Source organism: Macaca thibetana, chromosome 16, assembly GCF_024542745.1.
Source record: "Macaca thibetana thibetana isolate TM-01 chromosome 16, ASM2454274v1, whole genome shotgun sequence".
Taxonomy (NCBI): Eukaryota; Metazoa; Chordata; class Mammalia; order Primates; family Cercopithecidae; genus Macaca; species Macaca thibetana.
This window is the reverse complement of record NC_065593.1, coordinates 38,354,501-38,365,513: the sequence shown is the minus strand read 5'-3', so window position 1 is coordinate 38,365,513 and position 11,013 is coordinate 38,354,501. Positions and strand designations below refer to the sequence as shown.

The window sequence follows — 11,013 nt, the reverse complement described above, 5'->3', positions numbered from 1 at the left end:
GTAGTTAAGGGCATTTGCTTTGGAGCCAGGCCAATCTTGGGCCATCTAGTAAACTTCTATAGCCTCAGTTTCCTCCCTGCCAAAATAAACCTGCTGCCACCCTGCAAGCTGCTGTAAGGATAGTTGGAGAAGGCCTGGCACAGAGAAGACCTTCCGTAACCTCTTGGTGCAGGTGTGACAGATGAAGAAACGAGCACCAGAATACAAAAGGGATTTCCCCCGGACCCACACTAGCAAGCTGCTCTTGAACCCAGTTTTGCCTTGGCCCAAAGCCGGTGGCTTTCTGCTCTGCACCCCACACTGTCTCTCGCAGTCGACTTATCCCCATCAGCAGATAGGTGCGGTGTTTCAAAGAAACCAAAAACATTTTCTTCCTTCTTTGTTTGAGAACATATTCTGTGTTTTTATTTTTCTGGGAATTATTTCTTTGTTGTTATGGACAGATGGGAACGTGTGTGTGCAGCCATTGGCCTCTGTGGATGGCAGCTGTGGACGCAGCTCAGAAAAACATAGGGTAGCAGGAGGGAAGATTTCTGCTTCTTCAGAGAGGCAAATCCAAGCAAAGAAACGGAGGGGCTGACCTCAGCCTGTTCTTTGGAGTTTTCTTTTATTGATTTTTTTAGGTTTTTCGTTTTTTGTTTTTGAGATGTACTCTGGCTCTGTCGCCCAGGCTGGAGTGCAGTGGCACAATCTCGGCTCACTACAACCTCTGCCTCCAGGGTTCAAGCGATTCTCCTGCCTCAGCCTCCCAAGTAGCTGGGATTACAGGCACTTTCCACCAAGCCTTGCTAGTTTTTTTTTTTTTAGTAGAGACGGGTTTTCTCTATGTTGCCCAGACTGGTCTCGAACTCCTGACCTCAAGTGATCCATCCGCCTTGGCCTCCCAAAGTGCTGGGATTACAGGTGGGAGCCACCGCGCCCGGTCTGGTTTTTTCTTTTATTGAAATGGCCAGCCTTGGGTTTCGAGTCAGGACTCTGGGAACCCCAGCCCTATTCCTGGCCCACCAGGAACCCAAAGCTGCCCACTTTCCCAGGTCCCAGATCTAGAAAGTAGATCCTTTTCTCTCTTGAAAGGCTGTGGGGTGAAGTCAAGTCATCCAAAAGTCCGGGATCCAGGAAGTCCATGTTGTGGGTGGTTCCAAAATGAACTTTGGAGTCAGCTAGACTCGGGTGTGAGTCCTGATGTGAACTTTATTCTATGGGACCTTGGGCAAGTTTCTTCATCCTTCTGGTCCTCAGTTTCCCCATCTGTGAAATAGGAGTATTAAGGTATAACTCCCGGTGTCATTAGGAGGGTGCAGTGAAGTCAGGGTTTAGGGGAGACTTCACACTGCTGGGAGGTGCATTTAGGGACAGGGCCTCAGGGAGCGAAAGCCATCCTCTCCTGCCACTCAGGCCAGGGCTGCCAAGAGCAGCTTCCCAGGGCTCTTTAGGCCGAGGCCAGGCTCCTGTCTGTCGGCCTCAAGTCTGAGGGCCCTTCTCGCCTGGGTTTCCTGTTGTCCTCTTTTACTCTTTTTAAAGAAAAGAAAAGAAGCATCCTTCCTCTGGAGACCTTTGTCCTGAAGCTAGCCGGGAATGCTAGAGACAGTCAGTCCATGCTGAGTGTGTTGAGCCACTTTCTGGGTTTAAAAAAATATATTATTGTTTACCTAACAGTTCTTCTGTGAGAAATGGGTGTCTGTTCCTTTAAACAGAGCACAGGGCAGACAGAGTGGCTCCGGGGTTGTTTGCAGCAGAGAGGAGGGGGAGGGAGAAGGAAGGCATCCTGTTGTTGAGTAGAAATGAGAGAGAAGCCAATGGACAGACAGACAGACAGCAGAGGGAGAGGTCAGCAGAGACCCAAGCAGTGGAGCTCAGCTGTTTTTGTTTTTGTTTTGTTTTCTATGAAAAATTTGCTTTGAAAAAAATTTGCTTCTGAAAGAAAGAAAAAAAGAAAGAAAAAAATTTACAATTTTTTTTCTTTTGGCCTGTATTTTGCCAGTCTAACCCAAGATACTACTGGTTTTCTTAAGACCAGGGAATCTTTTTCACCTGAACTTTGCTGGGGGATGACATTTCAACGTAAAGAAAAATAAAAAAAAAAAGGTCCTGGCAGTCTCAACTCATTAAACTTTGTGCAGAAGATGTTGTGAGCTTTTCCTAAATTCAACACTTGGGAATAGAAATCAGGAATAATCCATCTTAATTACTGAATGGCCATGCTTTTCCTACATTATCTCCAATCATCCCAACATCCCTGCCAGAGAGGTTTATGTATCCCTATTTTACAGATATGGAAACTGAGGCAAAGGCAGATTAAGAGCGTGCCCAAGATTAGGAAGATACATAGGAGGCAAGTCGTGGGCTGAGGTTTCACCTCCTTTGTGAACACAACAGCAGGTCCAGCGGGGCACGAAAGGGGAGAGGAGAGAGACAGCGTGGACTTCCTGGCTGTGTGATTTGCCAGCCTCTAGTATAAATACTTCTAGCAACCCCTTGGCTCTTTAGGGTTCTCCAGCAACAAGGAACAAGCCCAAGATTGTAAACTCCCAAGAGTAGGTCTAATTCAACCACCACCATTGTCAGCAACATTACAGAGCATTTTAAAAATTTAAGAGATGTTTTGTCAATTGCCACATCAGACTGTGTGACTCTCCTGCTGACATTTAGGAGGTGGCCCCCGAGCTCCTGCATGATTTGGTCTCTGCCTCCTCCAGTCCCGTCTCCTTGCTCACTATGCTCTCCATAAATCTCTCAGTTCCTCAAACATGATGCTACCGGCATCACCTGGGAGTAGGTTGGAAATTCAGTTCTGCCCCACTCCAGAAGTACTGAGACAGAGTCTGCCTTTTAATAAGGCCCCAGGTGCACAGTGAAGTGTGAGAAGCACCACTCTTGCACATTTAGCTTTTCCACCTCGGGACCTTTGCACATGCAGCTCTCTGTCTAGAACACTCTTTTTTTTTTTTTTTTTTTTTTTTTTTTTTTTGAGACGGAGTCTCGCTCTGTAACCAGGCTGGAATGCAGTGGTGCAATCTCAGCTCACAGCAACCTCCACCCTCCCAGATTCAAGTGATTCTCCTGCCTCAGCCTCCCAAGTAGCTGGGACTACAGGCACACATCACTACACTCAGCTAAGGTTTTTTTGTTTGGTTTTTTTTTTTTTGTATTTTTAGTAGAGACAGGATTTCACCATGTTGGCCAGGATGGTCTCCATCTCTTGACCTCATGATCTGCCCGCCTCGGCATCCCAAAGTGCTAGGATTACAGGCGTGAGCCACCACTCCCGGCCACACTCCTTTTTTTAATCTTGAATTCTGACATTCATATGTCCTGAGCTCATTATGTCACTTCCTCTGAAAAGGCCCCCTTGACCTTCCAATGAAGTTATTTTTTCTTAAGAGTCCAGTTCTTTTCTTTCATAGCACCTATTGCAGTGTGTAATTACATACCGACTTACTGAACGTCTGTCTCCATGAAGGCTGAGGCCATGACTCACTTGCTTACCAAGGACATAGTAGAAACTGCACAGACACATGCCGAAGGAATAAGCATGGTGCTGTTTCTGTGCAGCATCAAAAGAGTTCACAGACAGAGTGCATTGGGTCTCTCTAGGCATTTGGTCTCTGCAGGCATTTTTATTCAGTTTCACCAAATATTCACTGAGTGCTATTATGTGTCCGGAGCTGGAGTCATACGTGTAAGGAGGCCTGGTGTGACAAAGTGGATCCCAGAATTTGGTGTAGTGACTCAGTTGTCTTGTTCAGTGGACAAGGTTGGGGGCTGAATGAAATAGCCCAGGAAGTGTACATTTCTGGTGATTACAGCAACGAACCCTCAGAAGGTGAGAAAGGAAATTAGCATTTCCTACTCCCCACATCTGGGCCAGGCACCTACATGGTTAGCAAGTGTCAAAGAGGGATTTCAAATCCACTAGAATAACACATGAATTGCTTAACTAAAACCCATGCCTTTTGCCTTTTAAGTAAGATTAAGAATGCACACAGTTAAAAATAAGATAGTATAGAAGTGCTTCATCACTTGCCCCCCTTAGTTCCATACTCCAAAGATAACTACTTTTTATCTCTTTTATCTGTTTCTTCTGGTAGCTGATTTCAAATCTCTGAGTATTTTTATTTACTGTTTCTTGATTTGTTAATTTTAAAACATCAGGAAGCAAATTTCGCTGTTTTATATCACTCTCACCTCCTTTATTCTCCCCAAATAATTATATCACTATTATACTTGTAAATATAAGTTGATATGGTTTGACTGTGTCCCCATCCAAATCTCAACTTGAATTATATCTCCCAGAACTCCCACGTATTGTGGGAGGGACCCGGGGGAGGGGGTAATTGAATCATAGGGGCCAGTCTTTTTCCCGTGTTATTCTTGTGATAGTGAATAAGTCTCATGAGATCTGATGGGTTTATCAGGGGTTTCCACTTTTGCTTCTTCCTCATTTTCTTTTGCTGCTGCCATGTAAGAAGTGCCTAAGGCCTCCCCAGCCATGTGGAACTATAAGTCCAATCAAGCCTCTTTTTCCTCCCAGTCTCGGGTATGTCTTTATCAGCGGCGTGAAAACTGATTAATACAGTCAATTGGTACCAGTAGAGTGGGGCACTGCTGAAAAGATACCCGAAAACGTGGCAGCAACTTTGGAACTGGGTAACAGGCAGAGGTTGGAACAGTTTGGAGGGCTCAGAAGAAGACAGGAAAATGTGGGAAAGTTTGGAACTTCCTAGAGACTTGTTGATTGGCTTTGACCAAAAGCCTGATAATGATATGGACAATAAGGTTCAGGCTAAGGTGGTCTCAGATGGAGATGAGGAACTTGTTGGGAACTGGAGTAAAGGTGACTCTTGTTATGTTTTAGCAAAGAGACTGGTGGCATTTTGCCCCTACCCTGGAGATTTGTGAAAATTTGAACTTGAGAAAGATGATTTAGCGTATCTGGCAGAAGAAATTTCTAAACAGCAAAGCATTCAAGAGGTGACTTGGGTACTATTAAAGGCATTCCATTTTATAAGCGAAGCAGAGTTTAAAAGTTTTGAAAATTTGCAGCCTGACTATGTTATAGAAAAGAAAAACCCATTTTCTGGGAAGAAATTCAAACCAGCTCCAGAAATTTGTATAAATAGCAAGGAGCCTAATGTTAATCCCCAAGACCATGGAGAAAATGTCTCCAGGCCAGGTCACAGAACTTCACAGCAGCCCCTCCCATCACAGGCCCAGAGGCACAGGAGGAGAACGTGGTTTTGTGGGCCAGGCCCAAGGTTCCCGTGCTGTGTGCAGCTTAGGGACTTGGTGCCCTGTGTCCTAGCCATCCAGCCATGGCTGAAAGGGGCCAACCATCAGCTCAGGCTGTGGCTTCAGAGGGTGGAAGCCCCAAGCCTTGACAGCTTCCATGTGGTGATGAGCTGCAGGTGCACAGATGTCAAGAACTGAGGTTTGGGAATCTTAACCTAGAATTCAGAAAATGTATGGAAATGCCTGGATACCCAGGCAAAAGTTTGCTGCAGGGGTGGGGACCTCAAGGAGAACCTTGCTAGGGCAGTGCGGAAGAGAAATGTGGGGTCAGAGCCCCCACAGAAACTTTCTACTGGGGCACTGCCTAGTGGAGCTGTGAGAAGAAGGCCATCATCCTCCAGACCCCAGAACGTAAATCCACTGACAGCTTGCACCATTTGCCTAGAAAAGCTGCAGACACTCAACACCAGCCTGTGAAAGCAGCCAGGACGGAGGCTGTACTCTGCAAAGCCACAGGAGCAGAGCTGCCCAAGACCATGGGAACCTACCTCTTGCATCTCCCTGGATGTGAGACCTGGAGTCAAAGGAGATCATTTTGAAGTTTTAAAATTTGACTGCCCCACTGAATTTCAGACTTGCATGGGCCCCATAACCCCTTTGTTTTGGCCAATTTCTCCCATTTGGGACAGCTGTATTTACTCAATTCCTATACCCCCATTGTATCTAGGAAGTAACTAGCTTGCTTTTGGTATTACAGGCTCATAGGCAGAAGGGACTTGCCTTGTCTCAGATGAGACTTTGGACTATGGACTTTTGGGTTAACGCTGAAATGCATTAAGACTTTGGGGGACTGTTGTGAAGGCCTGATTGGTTTTAAAATGTAAGGACATGGGCCGGGCGCAGTGGCTTACACTTGTAATCCCAGCGCTTTGGGAGGCCAAGGCGGGCAGATCACGAGGTCAGGAGATCGAGACCATCCTGGCTAACATGGTGAAACCCCGTCTCTACTAAAAATACAAAAAATTAGCCAGGCATAGTGACGGGCACCTGTAGTCCCAGCTACTCGGGAGGCTGAGGCAGGAGAGTAGCGTGAACCCGGGAGGCGGAGCTTGCAGTGAGCCGAGATCACACCACTGCACTCCAGCCAGGGCGATAGAGTGAGGCCCCATCTCAAAAAAAAAAGTAAGGACATGATATTTGGAGGATGCAGGGGCAGAATGATATGGTTTGGCTGTATTCCCACCTAAATCTCAACTTGAATTGTATCTCCCAGAATTCCCTGAGCCTCAGTTTCCTCATCAGCAAATGGGAATAACCCTTACCACATAGGAATGTTGTGAGGGTCAAATAAAATAATGGTAAGGCACAATAGAAATGTTTATTGTTATGGGAAAGTGAAAGTTTACAGCAGCAGACAGGAGGGGTAACTGGGAAGGCAATGAATTGGAAAGGCCTTTTTCAGCATTTTGAAAATAATTAGATAGGCCTGCTCCATGCTAGATTCCCACCATCTCTGGTTCAAACATCAGCAACATGAATTCTCATGTCTCTGAGCAGTATAATAATACCTTACATTTACATAGCATGTTAGGCTTGCAACATGCTTTCTCATGCATTGTCTTACTGGATTTGAGTCTTCCAATATCCCTGAGAGGCAAGGAGTACCAGCATTCAAATTTCCATTTTACAGACAAGGAAATTAAGAGTCAGCATGATGCAAACATGATCAAAGTCATAGAGCTAGGAAGCTCTGGGACCAAGCTCTAGTAGAACTGGAACCAAATCCAAACCTTCTGAGACAGGAAGCTTGTCACTGCCCTGCACTATGATGCCAAGAAAGGACATCTCAGGGCCAAGTGTGGTGGCTCATGCCTGTAATCCCAGCATTTTGGGGGGCCAAAGCAGGAGGATCACTTGAGCTTAGGAGCATGAGACCTGCCTGGGCAAATAGGGAGACTCCATCTTTACAAAAAATATAAAAAATTAATCAGGCATGGTGGGGCACACCTGTGATCCCAGCTACTTGGGAGGCTGAGGTGGGGGGGTCATTTGGGTCTGGGAGGTTGAGGTTGCAATAAGCGTCAGTAGTGCCACTGCACTCCAGCCTGGGTGACAGAGAGAGACCCTGTCTCCCAAAAAGAAGAAGGAAGGAAAGAACGAGGGAAGGAAGGAAGGAAGGAAGGAAGGAAGGAAGGAAGGAAGGAAGGAAGGAAGGAAGAGAGGGAGGGAGGGAGGGAGGGAGGGGAGAGAGAAAGAAAGAGAAAGAAAAGAAAAGAAAGAGAAAAGAGAAAGAAAAAAGAAAAGGAGGAGGGAGAAGAGGAAGGAAGGAAGGAAGGGAGGGAGGGAGGGAGGGAGGGAGGGAGGGAGGGAGGAAGGAAGGAAGGAAGGAGAGAGAAACTTATGTGTATGCAAAGGTTACTGGGAACAAGTGAGTACACTCATACACCTTCCTGGACTTGGGATGTCTTAATCCAGAGATGGCTAGCTGGAGACCCACTGGGTCAATCAGCATGCCAGAGTTTTGTTCAATAGTAGCTCAGTGTTCTCAGAAGTGCTGTATGTGTCACCATTCAGACATACCTAAACACAGTGGATGCTACCCCATGTAATCTCTCCACCCCTGTGCTTCTGTCACTCACACAAGGTTCCAGGCCTTAGAAAGGAGCATCTATTGGCTGAGCCCAGAAAGGGCACCTGTGCCTGAGCTGTCAGGAGCAAAGATAAAGAGGTATTTCTTATTCACCTTCCACAATGGGAAGCAAGATCCTCCATCCCAGGCCCCCCTGTGTGACTGTGTATTACACAAAGGTAGACTAAAGAGGGTGCATAGGGGCTGAAACCTAGCCTACCTCTGCTCTTCGAGTCCTGTGTCCTGGCCCAGGGCTTGGTACATGGAGCTTGTACTGAATTTTAGGCTCCAGCTACCCTCTCGGCTGAGCACTCCTGTGCAGTGTACAACCTGCAGAAGCAAACATGGCAGCCCTGTTTCCTCAGAAGAGCTGGCAACGCTAGATGCCACTCCCACATGGCAACAATTGGAGGGAGCCCAGTCATAGCTTTCCTTCTGGGACAGGGCACACACTCCCGCATCACCACACTCCCCACCATGCCTACCTCATTTGTTTGTGTCACCTGCCAGTCCCCTAAGGTAATTGAGTTTATGACCCTGTCTGAAACAATAAATTTTGTTACATTGGTTTATCCAGGTAATTAGTTTCATGGTCTATTTCTGAATGGCATTTTTCTTTCCCACCCAACCCCCTTTTCCAGCAGTCCTAGTTAATCTATTTATTTTTACTCTACCTCTTTCTAAAAATACATACAATACAACAAGATTTTTTAAAAGTCAGACTCCTGGTAATCTCTGGAATGTGGGAAAAGCACTCTTACCACAAAGTTATATTAAGAAGTTTAATTATCAGAAAATTACTGTATAATAAATATATCAAACATTAAGTATGTACACTGTATATGTACACTGCGAATTCCTGGGCAACCTCAGTCTATAAACCCATTCACCTCACCCACAACCTCAACCGACTCTTTATTCCTCTTCTTTGGCTGGCATGGGAGACTTTGAGGTACACTTGCTTCTGTATTTATAGCCTCCCACCTTTTCCAGGACCCACTAGGTATGCTGAGTTTTCCAGGCAGTCATGAGAACTTTGTCAGCTCATCCCAAAGTTTATGATCATTTCTCCTTTCTGTTGGTATCAGCCCACTCCCAAATTGTTTGCCATTTACTTTTTTACTTCCTATCTTTAAAGAAGCCATGGGACTCATGGTTGCTATTGCGGGCTGTCTCAGTCAACCACCACCGCATAACAAACAACCACAAACAGCACAGTGCCATATAACAGGAGGTATTTCTCACCCATTTGCCTGAAGGTCACATGGGGTGGCTTCGCTTCAGGCCACAGGTCTACAGGGCACCTGGGGCAGCTTTGTTCCAAATACCTCTCATCCTACTGGACTCATATCATATTTTTCTCGTGGCAATGGGAGAAGTGCAAGACAGCAAGCTCTACAGCGCAAGCACATTTCAACTCCTGCTCATGTCACCTCCATTAACATCTCATTTGCAAAAACAAGTAAAATGGCAAGGCCCAAAGTCAAGGACAGGGAAGTGTGTGTGCCCCCTAGAGATAGGTAGAAGAGGAGGGAGTGAATATTTACAGACAATGGCCACTCTTTGCCCTTTTGGTCACAAATATTCACTTCTTTCCCACATGCAAAATATACTCACTGCATCCCTAGGACGCTCCAAAAATCTTATCCAACACTGGTATTGAGCTGGAAATCCATGTTCCATGCCAGATCTCACTGAGGCTCCTCTTGATTTGATAAGGACCTAAAAAATCAAAAAGACAAGTTGTTTTCCAAAGGTACCCAGGTACGGTGGAACAGGTGTAGAATCACAAAAACACTGCTACTTGGAAAGAAAAGGAACGAGAGTCACTCAGCACTGGCTGGGCTGCAGCAATTCTGATGTTCTCCTGGGAATTTTTGGCCAGGTCCTCCTAATCCAGGAGTTGAGAATTTTCCTTGGTTGGGCCCCTGTTCCACACTCAGTCCTTTCTTCTGTGGGTTCTTGGCTCTGCCCTGTGAGAGATTTTCTCTTACCATCAGCCTTGATCACTTCGAGAGAGCACATCGGAGAATATGACAATGACTATACTCTCAGTCTGCTTCCTGTCTATAAGAAGGTGGGGCCCCAGAAATGTGTTTTCATCTCCAACAGTTTCATTTTCTTTTAGACAAGCCTGGTGGTAGTTTTGACAGTAAACTCTCTCAAAAATTTTGTGGGTTTTCTGTGCATTTGATTCCATTCAACTCCAGGCACCAAAAGCACAAAATCCACAATTTCTTGGAGACATGCTTCTTTCTCTCTAGACTCACACCCTTAATTTTTCTATGAGTTCTTTTGTCCAGCTGAAAGGGTACACTGGACACTTGTGCCTTCAGAGGAGCTGCATCTTAGTGGATATCAGCATCAAAAACTTTAAGGAAAGCTAGTGCAATTGAGCAAAAAGTTTTAGTGATTTTCCTTGTGGCCAAAGGAAAACGTAATGAGACACACAATTAAAATATGCATCCTAGTTTGATAATTGAGGCACCTTTTTTCCTAGGGACCATCAAGCACAGTAAGCAAGATAAAATTCAGATGCAGAAAACTTCCTACAGTGAAGACAATGTCCCACAGGCCCAAGAACTCAATGATTACCTTGGGATTAAAAAGAAGGGTCTTGCCGGGCGCGGTGGCTCACGCCTGTAATCACAGCACTTTGGGAGGCCAAGGCAGGCAGATCACGAGGTCAGGAGATTGACACCATCCTGGCTAACACAGTGAAACCCCGTCTCTACTAAAAACACAAAAAATTAGCCAGGCATGGTGATGAGTGCCTGTAGTCCCAGCTACTCAGGAGGCTGAGGCAGGAGAATGCAGTGAGCTGAGATCGCGCCACTGTACTCCAGCTTGGGTGACAAAGTGAGACTCCGTCTCACACACACACACACACACACAAAAAAAGGGCCTTTCAGAGTTCATGAGAACCTCAAGCTAAGGCTTTATATCCTAAAGGCAGCATTCTGTTTTGTGGGGGAGATTGGAACTTGGGATGAGGGAAAAAAGAGAAGGCATTTAAAGCATCTTCCAAGAGAGAAAAACTCAAGATTTACCCAAATGTTTCTTATTTTATTTTTCAAGCTGCAAAAAGCTGAGGAGAATCATAAAATTAATTAGCTTAGTTAACTAGAGAGCAAGGAAGATGTATTATTTCAGTT

The 11,013-nt window shown here is 45.7% G+C and overlaps 1 long non-coding RNA gene across 1 annotated transcript; it reads right to left on the bottom strand.

The window, feature by feature from the left end:
* Positions 1 to 234: 234 nt before the first annotated feature.
* Positions 235 to 9,841, bottom strand: LOC126939456 (uncharacterized). The gene is made up of 3 exons (XR_007720399.1): positions 9,476 to 9,841; positions 8,079 to 8,188; positions 235 to 1,248 (listed from the first exon to the last, which is right to left on the bottom strand). It is a non-coding gene; the product is annotated as an uncharacterized LOC126939456 (long non-coding RNA).
* Between the last annotated feature and the right edge of the window lie 1,172 nt (positions 9,842 to 11,013).